Source organism: Gracilinanus agilis, chromosome 6, assembly GCF_016433145.1.
Source record: "Gracilinanus agilis isolate LMUSP501 chromosome 6, AgileGrace, whole genome shotgun sequence".
Lineage (NCBI taxonomy): Eukaryota > Metazoa > Chordata > Mammalia > Didelphimorphia > Didelphidae > Gracilinanus > Gracilinanus agilis.
In genome coordinates, this window is record NC_058135.1 from 89,757,645 (window position 1) to 89,770,629 (window position 12,985).

A 12,985-nucleotide genomic window follows, 5' to 3' on the forward strand; every position below is an offset into this window, starting at 1 on the left:
AAATATCTCAATGAGAGAGTGACAGACCAAGAAAACCGGTCTAGAAGAGACAACTTGAGAATCATTGGTCTTCCAGAAAAGGCAGAAATTAATAGAAACTTGGACTCCATACTTAAAGAAATTATTCAGCAAAATTGCCCTGAAGTTCTACAACAAGAGGGCAATATAGACATTGAAAGGATCCATAGAACACCCTCTACACTGGACCCAGAAAAGTCAAAACCCAGAAATATAATAGCGAAATTGAAGAGCTTTCAAGTTAAAGAAAAAATCATACAAGAAGCCAGAAAGAGACAATTCAATTATCAAGAAGCACCAATAAGGATCACACAGTATCTGGCAGCCTCAATGCTAAAAGACTGCAAGGCTTGGAATACAATATTCAGAAAGGCAAGAGAGCTGGGCCTTCAGCCACGAATCAACTACCCAGCGAAACTAACCATATACTTTCAGGGGAAAGTATGGGCATTCAACAAAATTGAAGAATTCCAAGTTTTTGCACAAAAGAGACCGGGATTAAATGGAAAATTTGACACTCAACCACAAATATCAAGAGAAAGATGAAAAGGTAAATAAGAAACAGAGGGAAAAGAAAGAAAACTCATAGTCTTTTAAGCTTGACTCTTTAAGGGCATAAATAAGATCTAATTATCTGTATTACTAGGTGGAGAAATGCTATGTATAATCCTCTGTAGTGAACTCTATACACTATTATAATATTCACTATTATAGCAACCAGAAGAATAATTCATAGGGAGAGGACAGGATACTAAATGGTCTAAGAAGACATGGGGGATGGGAAAGAGGGTGGGAATAGTAGGGGACACCAAGAAAAATCCGAGTAAATAAGAAAAATAAGATATTCTATTACACACAAAGTGGGCATGGGAAGGGGAGGGGATGAATAATATCATAAGAAGGAGAGGAAGAGAGCATAATCAAACCTTACTCTCAGTGTAATCAACCCGGAGAAGGAAGAGTAGCTTTATTATCCATCTGGATAAAAAACTCTATCTAACCCTACTGAGAAAGTCAGAAGGGATAAACCAAAGGGAGCAGGGGAATGGGGAGGCCAAAAAAGGGAGGGGAGAAGAAGGGGGAGGGAATTCATTTGGTCTTTAAAAAAAACAAAAATAGGGGAACAACAAGGAGGGGGAAGAAAGGGAAGTCAATCAAGGGAGGGGATAAGGGATACCGGCTCAAAGCAAACCACTTGTGTAAAAGAAAATAGTGTAATAAGAAGGAGTGGGTCTAGGGGATGATACAAAAATGTCAGTGAATACACAACTAACAATTGTAACTCTGAATGTGAATGGGATGAACTCACTCATAAAACGGAAGCAAATAGCAGAGTGGATCAGAAACCAAAATCCTACCATAGGTTGTCTACAAGAAACACATATGAGGTGGGTAGACACACACAAGTTCAAGGTTAAGGGTATGAGCAAAATCTTTTGGGCATCAAATGAGAAAAAGAAGGCAGGAGTGGCTATCATGATCTCTGACAAAGCCAAAGTAAAAATAGATATGATTAAAAAAGACAGGGAAGGTCATTACATCCTGATTAAAGGCAGTATAAACAATGAGGAAATAACACTGCTCAATATATATGCACCAAGTGGTATAGCATCCAAATTCATAAAGGAGAAACTGGGAGAGCTCAAGAAGGAAATAGATAGTAAAGCCATAATAGTGGGAGATCTAAATATTACTCTTTCAGATCTAGATAAATCAAACGAAAAAATAAATAAGAAAGAGGTAAGAGAGATGAATGAAGTCCTAGAAAAATTAGATTTAATAGATATCTGGAGAAAAATAAATAGGGACAAAAAGGAATACACCTTCTTTTCAGCTGCACATGGTACATTTACAAAGATTGACCATGTAATAGGGCATAGAATCATGGCAAACAAATGCAAAAGAGCAGATATAATAAATGTAACCTTCTCAGATCATAATGCGATAAAAATAATAATCAGTAAGGGCACCTGGACAGGCAAGTCAAAAACCAATTGGAAATTAAACAATATGATTCTCCAAAACCAAATTGTCAAAGAAGAAATCATAGAAACAATCAACAATTTCATTGAAGAGAATGACAATGATGAGACATCCTACCAAACTCTGTGGGATACAGCCAAGGCGGTACGCAGGGGGAAATTTATATCCTTGAATGCATATATTAACAAATTAAGGAGGGCAGAGATTAATGAATTGGGCATGCAACTCAAAAAATTAGAAAGCGAACAAATAAAAAACCCCCAGATGAAAACTAAATTAGAAATACTAAAAATTAAGGGAGAAATTGATAAAATCAAAAGTAAAAGAACTATTGAATTAATAAATAAGACTAGAAGCTGGTATTTTGAAAAAACAGATAAAATAGACAAAGTACTAGTCAATCTAATAAGAAAAAGGAAAGAAGGAAACCAAATTGACAGTATTAGAGATGAAAAGGGAGACCTCACCTATAATGAAGGGGAAACTAAGGCAATCATTAAGAACTATTTTGTCCAATTATATGGCAACAAATATAACAATTTAGGGGATATGGATGAATATTTACAAAAATATAAATTGCCTAGATTAACAGCAGAAGAAATAGAATACCTAAATAATCCCATATCAGAAATAGAAATTGAACAAACCATTAAAGAACTCCCTAAGAAAAAATCACCAGAGCCTGATGGATTCATAAGTGAATTCTATCAGACATTCAAAGAGCAACTAATCCCAATACTATACAAATTATTTTATATGATAAGCAAAGAAGGAGTCCTTCCAAATTCCTTTTATGACACAAATATGGTACTGATTCCAAAGCCAGGTAGACCAAAAACAGAGGAAGAAAACTATAGACCAATCTCCCTAATGAACATAGATGCAAAAATCTTAAATAGAATATTAGCAAAGAGATTCCAGCAAGTAATTAAGAAGGTCACCCACCATGATCAAGTGGGATTTATACCAGGAATGCAAGGATGATTCAACATTAGGAAAACCATCCACATAATTGACCATATCAACAGTCTAACAAACAAAAATCACATGATTATCTCAATAGATGCTGAAAAAGCCTTTGACAAAATACAGCATCCATTCCTATTGAAACATTGAAAAGTATAGGAATAGAAGGACCTTTCCTAAAAATAATAAACAATATATACCTAAAACCATCAACAAGCATTATATGCAATGGGGATAAATTAGAAGCCTTTCCAATAAGATCAGGAGTGAAACAAGGATGCCCATTATCACCTCTATTATTCAACATAGTACAAGAAACACTAGCAATAGCAATTAGAGAAGAAAAAGAAATTGAAGGTATCAAAATACGCAAGGAGGAGACTAAGCTATCACTCTTTGCAGATGATATGATGGTCTACTTAAAAAATACTAGAGAATCAACGTAAAAGATAGTGGAAATAATCAACACCTTTAGCAAAGTGGCAGGATACAAAATGAATGCACATAAATCATCAGCATTTCTATATATTTCCAACACATTAGAACATCAAGAGGTAGAAAGAGAAACACCATTTAACATCACCCTAGACAATATAAAATACTTGGGAATCAATCTAACAAAACAAACACAGCTATTATACGAAAACAACTACAAAACACTTTCCAAACAAATAAAACTGGACCTCAACAATTGGAAAGCCATTAACTGTTCATGGGTAGGATGAGCTAACATAATAAAAATGAACATCCTACCCAAATTAATTTACCTATTTAGTTCCATACCTATCAAATTACCAAAAAACTTCTTTACTGAATTAGGAAATACTATAATAAATTTCATTTGGAGTAACAAAAGATCAAGAATATCAAAGGAAATAATGAAAAAAAAATGTGAAGGAAGGGGGCCTAGCAGTACCAGATATCAAACTCTACTATAAAGCAGCAGTCATTAAATCAATATGGTACTGGCTAAGAGATAGAAGGGAGGATCAGTGGAATAGACTCGGGGTTAATGATGTCAGCAAGACAGTGTATGATAAACCCAAAGAGCCCAACTTTTGGGACATGAATCCACTATTTGACATAAACTGCTGGGAAATTTGGAAAACAATATCGGAGAGATTAGGTTTAGATCAACATCTCAAACCCTACACCAAGATAAATTCAGAATGGGTGAATGACTTGAATATAAAGAGGGAAACTATAAATAAGTTAAGTGAACACAGAATAGTATACTTGTCAGATCTCTGGGAAAGGAAAGATTTTAAAACCAAGCAAGAGTTAGAGAAAATTACAAAATGTAAATTTAATGATTTTGATTATATTAAGCTAAAAAGTTTTTGTACAAACAAAAACAATGTAGTCAAAATCAGAAAGGAAACAACAAATTGGGAAAAAATCTTTATAATGAAAAACTCTGACAGGGGCCTAATCACTCAAATATACTAGGAGTTAAAGCAATTGTATAAAAAATCAAGCCATTCCCCAATTGATAAATGGGCAAGAGACATGAATAGGCAATTTTCAGATAAAGAAATCAAAAGTATCAAAAAGCACATGAGAAAGTGTTCTAAATCTCTAGTAATTAGAGAAATGCAAATCAAAACAACTCTGAGGTATCACCTCACACCTAACAGATTGGCTAAAATGAAAGAAGGGGAGAGTAATGAATGTTGGAGGGGATGTGGCAAAATCGGGACCTTGATGCATTGCTGGAGGAGTTGTGAACTGATCCGGCCATTCTGGCTGGCAATTTGGAACTATGCCCAAAGGGCTATAAAAGAATGCCTGCCCTTTGATCCAGCCATACCATTGTTGGGTTTGTACCCCAAAGAGATCATAGATAAACAGACTTGTACGAAAATATTTATAGCTGAGCTTTTTGTAGTGTCAAAAAACTGGAAAATGAAGGGATGTCCTTCAATTGGGTAATGGCTGAACAAATTGTGGTATATGCGGGTGATGGAATACTATTGTGCTAAAAGGAATAATAAACTGGAGGAATTCCATGCAAATTGGAGAGACCTCCAGGAAGTGATGCAGAGCGAAAGGAGCAGAGCCAGAAGAACATTGTACACAGAGACTGATATACTATGGTAAAATCAAATGTAATGGGCTCCTGTACCAGCAGCACTGCAATGACACAAGACAGCTCTGAGGGATTTATGGTAAAGATGCTACCCATATTCAGAGGAAGGACTGCAGGAGAGGAAATATGTAAGATAAACAATTGCTTGAATGCATGGGCTGAGGCGGACATGAATGGGAAATAGACCCTGAACAAGGACACATGTTACAACCAGTGGAAATGTGCGTTGGCCATGGGTGGGGGGAGAGTGGGAGGTGAAGGGGAAAGTAGGGGCATAAAGTATGTAAACAGATTAAAAAACAAATATTAATAAATGTCTATTAAAAATAATAGTATGATTTCTCATCTTAACCATATTTTTATATCCGTGTTAAGAAATTATTATAGTAAATTTCTATGTAATAGGATATTTTCAATAAGGTATCCCACATTATTACTTGAAAATCAGTTGATTCCTTGATATATAAAAATAGAAATAACTCCATCTAATGATCCTCTGATCAATGCCATCACACAAAAAATAAAATAAAGTGATATTTTTTCACCAAAGTATCTGGCATTGTGGTAAGGGATTCCCAATCTGCCTCCACTCCCCTTCCTATTTTTTCAACTCTATGTGACAAGATGCCCCAACCATATTAAGCTCATTACCTATGATCTCACCATTATGCTACTAACTAAAATCTTAACTAATATTACCTTTCTAGCCTTTTCTTCCTACCTCACCTCAATTCCTTCCTTTATAAGGGCAACAATTGGAATTTGGGGCTCTCTCTATTTTGCATCTGATGCTCTGCCTGGTTCTTTAAGCTTCATGGAAATTAGAAAGGCTGAAGAGAGGAGCCAAGATGGTGGCTTGGTAACAGTGAAAATTGAAACCAATCTGACAATTCCTCCAAATCAGTTTTTAAAAAGTGCCATGAAATGAGAAGAGTCAAAAAGCAATAACAAGATGGAGTTAGGGGACTCTCCCACTGAACACAGTTTGAAAGGTAGGCAGAAAGAATTGATTTTCCTGGGAAGAAGGTGAACTGGAAGCAAAACTGCATACAGAGGAGTTTTGGCCAATCAGAACCCCTCTACCTCTAACTGTGCCAGGTTCTGAAGAATAGAAAAAATGGAAATGGATGTCATGGAAGAAGTCCAATCTTTAAAAATTAGAATTGGGCAAATAGAAGCTAGTTATTTCATGAGATATTAAGAAATAATAAAAAGTCAAAAGAATACATATATGAAAAATATTTAATATGTATATATTAATATAAAATATAAAAATAAAATATGAAATATAACATAAAAAAACAATTGACTTGCAAAATAGATCCAGGAGAGACAATTTAAGAATAATTGGACTACCTGAAAGTCATGTCCAAAACCCACAAACTAGACATCATATTGAAAGAAGTCATCCAAGAAAACTGCCCTGATTTTCTTGAACAAGAAAATTAAATAGAAATTGAAATAATCCACAGATCACCTCCTGCAATAAATCCCCAAATGACAACTCCTAGAAATGTTATAGCTAAGTTGAAAGGCATCCAGGTCAAGAAGAAAATTCTACAAACAGCAAGAAAGAAAAAATTCAAATATCATGGATCTTAAGTCAGGATTACTCAGGATCTGGAAGCTTCCATATTGAAGGACCAGAAGACTTGAAATATAATATTATGGAAGGAAAGAGATCTATGTTTACAACCAACCAAGACTCATCTACCTATCAAAACTGACTATATTCTTCCATAGGAAAGTATGGTTATTTAATAAAATAGAAGATTTCCAAGCATTTATCAAAGACGAAAGATGTAATCTCACCTCTAATGAAGAGGAAATTAAGGCAATTATTAAGAACTACTTTGCTCAATTATGGGCAATAAATACAACAATCCAAGTGAAGTGGATGAATATTTACAAAAATATAAATGGCTTAGATTAACAAAAGAGGAAATAGAATACTTAAATAATCCTATCTCATGTAATGCTATTTTGCACAGCAATATGGAAAGCAAGATGATGGACAGTTACCTGATTAGAACACAGAATGAACTGATCCTGGCAGAAGGTGCCATGTGCCAGGACAGTTGAAGCTCAGGTATATAAAGAAGGATTTGAACTGGGAGAGGATCTCAATCTGATATTTTGGGGAAGTGGGAGGTTGTGGTGAGGGTAGGCCATAGGTCAACTTGAGTTACCAGCAACCTGCACCAACCAATTTCTCAGTCCCAGATCCTGTGTTACCCTTATACTGAATAACCTGGTCCTGATTTAATCACCAAGAAGAAGCAACAACATCTATCACCAAAGTAACCTGATTTAGGTTGAACCCAGTCTGACCCAGCCAGACTGGCAACTGGCAATTAGCAATTGACAACTGACAAGCCTGACTGCCATCAATTCAAGCATCATCTTTATCGTCTTTAGCTTAGGTTAAGGAATTCCTATTTCCCTCCTTCCCAATCATTACCCTGCTTCCCCTCCTAAGCTTCTTTAAACTTACCTAGATTTGATGTCAACTCTATCTAAGGGCCTAGTGCTTATATCCCTGGGACCTATGAGGGAAAAGAGAATAACATCAGCCATAGCAAAATATAATTTGTAGTCAACTTTAGGGTTATCCTTTCTAGGCCAGAATAGTCAGTTAGAAGTAGCTGTACAATTCTAATCACAGATTCTTCATTTGGTTGGCTATTCTGGGGCACAGTTATACCTGAAGTGGGGTTTGGCAGATTCACAAGAACTATTTCTGTGGGATCCTTTGTATTTCACTATCATGACTTATGTTACACTCAGGTATCACCCACACACTCAGTTTCAGCTCCTCATAACACCAGGATCTTTATAACATTCATAAAAAGAAATTGAGCAAGCTATTCATGAACTCCCCAAGAAAAAAAATTCCTAGGACCTTATAGATTCACAAGTGAATTATAGCAAACATTTAAAGAACAATTAATTCTTATACTGTACAAACTATTTGGTAAAATAAGCAAAGAAGGAGTCCTACTAAATTCTTTTTATGACACGAATATGGTGCTGATAACTAAGCCAGGAACACCAAAAACAGAGAAAGAAAATTATAGACCAATTTTCTCAGTGAATATTGATGCAAAAATATCAAACAAAATACTAGCAATATATCAGAAGGTTTATTCACTATGACCTTATGGGATTTATACCAGGAATGCAAGTCTTGTTTAATATTAGGAAAACTATTAGCATAAAAATAGGAAAGGACCTCTTTGTACAAAACTATTTATAGAGGTGTGTGTGTGTGTTGGTGTGTGTGTTGGCAAAAAATTAGAAACTTAAAAGGATGTCCAATTGGGGAATGACTGAAAAAATTGTGGTATATGATGGTGATGGAATACTATTGTTCTATAAGGAATGATGAATAAGATGGTTTCAGAAAAAGCTGGAAAAACCTACATGAACTTCTACAGAGTGACATGAGCAGAACCAGGAGATCATTATACATAGTGACTGCAATACTGTGGAATGAGCAAATGTGATAGACTTTGCTACTATCAGCAATATGATGATCTAGGACAATTCTGAGGACTTATAAAAAAGAATGCTATCCACCTCCAGAGAATGTACAGTTGTAGTAGAAATGCAGATAGAAATTTATGATTTATCACTTGTTTATTTGTGTTTTGTTTCTATAAGATTATTTGCTAACCAAAATGAATAATATGGAAATGTCTTGTGTGATAATACATGTATTACCCAGATCGAATTACGTGGCCACTCCAGGAGTGGTGAAGGAAGAAGGGAGGTAGACAATGTTGATTATATGATTTTGGAAAACTTATGTGGACTGTCTTTTTATTAAGTGCATTCTCAATGCTTAGTGAAATATCTGGCACAACACAGTAGGTACTTAATAAATGTTGATTGAATTGGAGATATAGAATAGAATGTGAATTGAAGAGAAATATTTTTGTGGACAGTGGAAGTCTTCTACATGTTCTTGTTGATGGATGTGGATGCTGATTACATTGTAGAGCTTCCTGGAAGAGATATGGAATCTCTCCAAGCAGTTAGGCCTGAACACTTATGTAGAAAAATTGAAGCGGATAAAGAATATTTCTTGGGATTGCAACATTTATTTGGAATGGACAGTTTGTCCATTTTAGTGTATATATTTGGTATTGACAGTGTAATTAACTATATATTGGGCCAAAACTTGAAGAAATGGAATAGAGGGTTGCCTTCAGAAAATTGCAGAGTCCCTTTCATGACCCCAAGCTTCCCATGAAAGCCAAGGACAATCTTCAATAATAACATTCACTAAAAAATTAGAAAATAATATGACAGAGAAAATGGGAAAGTTACATAGTGAATGTGACATTACTGCAATATTGATTAATGAAGAATTTAAATGATGACTAAGAAAAAAAGATCTTCAAAAATTTGTAAGATTGACAGAATATATGTTTATCAACTCATGAGGGGAAAGAGTACAAGCCAGCCAGCCAATGATGCCTTTCTTAAATTTTTTTGGATTGTGTTTTGAGTTCTTCCAGAGCCTGTATCCATTTCTCTGGAATTTCTGTGTTTTTTCTTGGTTTTCCTTGATCCTCCTCTGTTACATTTGTGCTTCGTTCATTATCTGGATGGAAGCTGTGGATTGTAATTCATTTTTTCTTTTACTCTTGTTTACTCATGTTTTTTTTTCTTTCTTTTCCCCCTGTCATTGGCTGTAATCTTGCTCCTCTGTTTATTTGCTGGATCTGTGGTTTTGGACAATTCTGTCCTGAATTTGACTTCTTCTCTGCTCTGCTGATTGATGAGATTAATCTGATGGGGTATTAATGAGCCCTGAGGTCATATCTTTCCCAGATGGCAGCAGAAGCTGAAGGTCTAGGTGAAGGTAAGGAGGCAAAAAGAAATTGTGCTTCCTGCCCAGTTATCAAGATGTTTTGTAGAAGTTTTAGCCTTCTCCCTGGGAACTTATTTAGCAAGGCTCTCAGCACAGTCAGTGGGGGAGGGGTGATAGAGATGGATCTTTCTGGTCCTCTGAAGGCTTATCTGCCCTATTCATAATATTAAGCCAGGGTGGATTTATCTGCGGAGCTGGATGTGTCCTGAGGCCAAAACTGAGAGAAGGGGGGACAAGATGGAGAATTTTGGTTGTGACTAGGCTGCCTTCTCCAAGTCTCTTCTCCAGCTGCCTCCCTGCCTACTGTGGTCAGCACCCTGAGCCTGGCATGGCTGTGCTAGCAAGGCATTTTCTCCAGGCTAGGGTCCTTGTCTGCCCAGAGGTTCCAGCAACCACTGAAGCCTTAGCACTCTTAGTGGGGGAGGGTCCTGGGACCTTCCTTCTTCCTTTTCCTTAAACCTAAGAATTAAAGGGTTTTTGCATGCTTTTTAAGTTGAATCCAGCAGGAGGGTCCCCCACCTCTGTCCTGTTGTTAGATTTGCTTTCCTGTCCGCTCGAATTACTCCATGTTTGATTGGTATAGAAGGGTTTTCAGAGAGGTCTGGAATTTTGCTGTGTCTAAGCAGCCATTTTGACTCTGCCTCTTCCATCAATATTGTGTATTGGTTCCAAGGCAGAAGAGTGGTAAAGACTAGGCAATGGGGGTTAAGTGACTTGCCCATGGTCACCCAGCTAGGAAATATCTGTGGCCAAATTTGAACCTAGGACCTCCCATCTCTGTGCCTGGCTCTCAATCTACTGAGCCACCCAGCTGCCCCCTTCTATTTCTAAAAGGAGATACAGTTTGAAGTATTTGTACTACATCTCTAAGATCAGAAGGAAAGGGGAAAAAAGCATGGCATAGACTTCCTCATCCTGAGCCACAGTGGGGATCTCAACGTTTATATGCCAGGAAGTCATCCTCTACAGAAATCTCCTGTTGAGTAGACTGTCTGTTAAGGGGGAGATTTGAGCTCCATGATGCTTAAGTTAATTTCCTTTCTACTGAACACTAATTAGTTCTTTAAAACTAGAACACAACACTGGGCTGCTACCTATAATTAAATGTGACTAATGAAAGTAGTTGAACAAAAACATCCCTGAGCAGTTCTAAAAAATTAAATCTTTTCTGTTTTCCACACTTTACTTTGGTGTGTGTTTGTGGGGGAGGGGAAAGAGGGGGTTGAAAGTATAGTTAGAATACATCCAGAATTATTGGATAAATTTGTCCTTTGATTTACCTGCTGCTTATTGTTTGGTAACAGATAGTGTCTATTTGGGGGGATTTGAATGACTTACAGATGAATAGTTAAAAAAAAGTCTCATTATTTTAAAGGGGAAAATGGATTACTGATTTTTATCATTTTATAATGAGAATTAGAGGTTAGATCAGATGATTTTTTAAATTTCCTCCTATCTTTAATATTGTCTCACTGCACCGGGTGTTTCATATTCTAATTTAGAACTCTAATATTACTGAAAATGCTAAAAACAATAAAAAAGCAACAACAACAAAATCTATTAATCAAGAGAAACATTATGATTTTTTTCTTAAACCAGCAGCAACCAAAGTAGTACTAATCCAATGTTAGGAATCAAGAACACGATGTATTCTATTACATTTTTTGCCATAAAAATGCTTTTAGAGTATTATTTAATGTCATATTGCTATTTTACTTATATTTACACAATAATAAAAATGTGGCAATTTTATTTATAGATTTGATTATTCATTAATTTATTATATTACTATTAGCATCCCTCTCTCACTTTGAACTCTCACCTGATCCCATATGAGAAATTTCAGAGCATTTTCATGATGTATCCTAGAATGGCTTAGATACTAGACCCATGATTTTAATATTATAGAAAGGCCCTAAATGACTTTGCCTACCAAAGCAGATTGATGTCTGAAACAAATAGACCTAGAGAATTTCTTATGGTACTAAGAAGTTTGGTAACTTGTCTAGGATTATTCAATCAGAGACTGGTCTGAAACCCAGACCTTCCTGCTATATGAGATGACTCTACCCATTATAAAACTTTATTTCCTAGTGATATTTAAAGCTAATATTTCTAAATCTAAGTTAATCACCTCTGTGATTACCAGGCCCTCTGAACTTCCCTGTATTTCTAATGGGGATCCCTATAAACTTCTAACTGCTCTGACCTTCCCTATTTCCTTGAATGGGGATCCTAACACATTATCATTTTTACATTTAAGCATCTTCAGTCCTTTGAACTTTCTCATTTTTGTCAAAGACATCCCATCCTTATCATCATCCAATTCCTTAACCCTGAAGTCATTCCTAACTCTCACTTCCATATCATTTAACATACCTAATTTACCAATTATCAAGAATTAACTCAGTCTTCACCATCTTTCTGATCATGAGGTGACCATTCTGATTCAGACTCAATATCTCTTACCTGGAATACTATTTCAAATGACTTAAATATTCTCCCTATTTTTTAACTCTCCCTTCTCTAATTAAAAATTCAAACCTGGCCTTGTATATTGGATACTGAGTAGCTATATGACTGTGGGGAAGTCATTTAACTTCTGCTTGCCTTTGTGTTCTCAACAGAAAAATCAGAATAACAATAACACCTAATTCACTGAGCTATTATGAAGATCAAGTGAAATGCTATAAATGAAACAGTGAGTACAGTGTCTGTCACATTGTAGGTACTTAATAAATGCTTAGCTTCCCCTTACACACCAATTGAAAAGCTCCCAAAATAATTTTGCCAAGACACTGTTCTGACTTCCTAGTTTAAAACTCATCAGTCTCAACTTTCTTAAGTGAGCTAGGTGCTATAGAACACTAGGCCTGCAGTTAGTAAGACCTGATTTATATTATGGTGGTATTGGGCACCGTTATGATAGTGGGTTAATATAAACCAGTGATTCCCAAGGTGAGCACCACTGCCCCCTAGTGGGTGCTGCAGCAATCCAGGGGTGCAGTGATGGCCACAGGTGCATTTATCTTTCCTATTAATTGTTATTA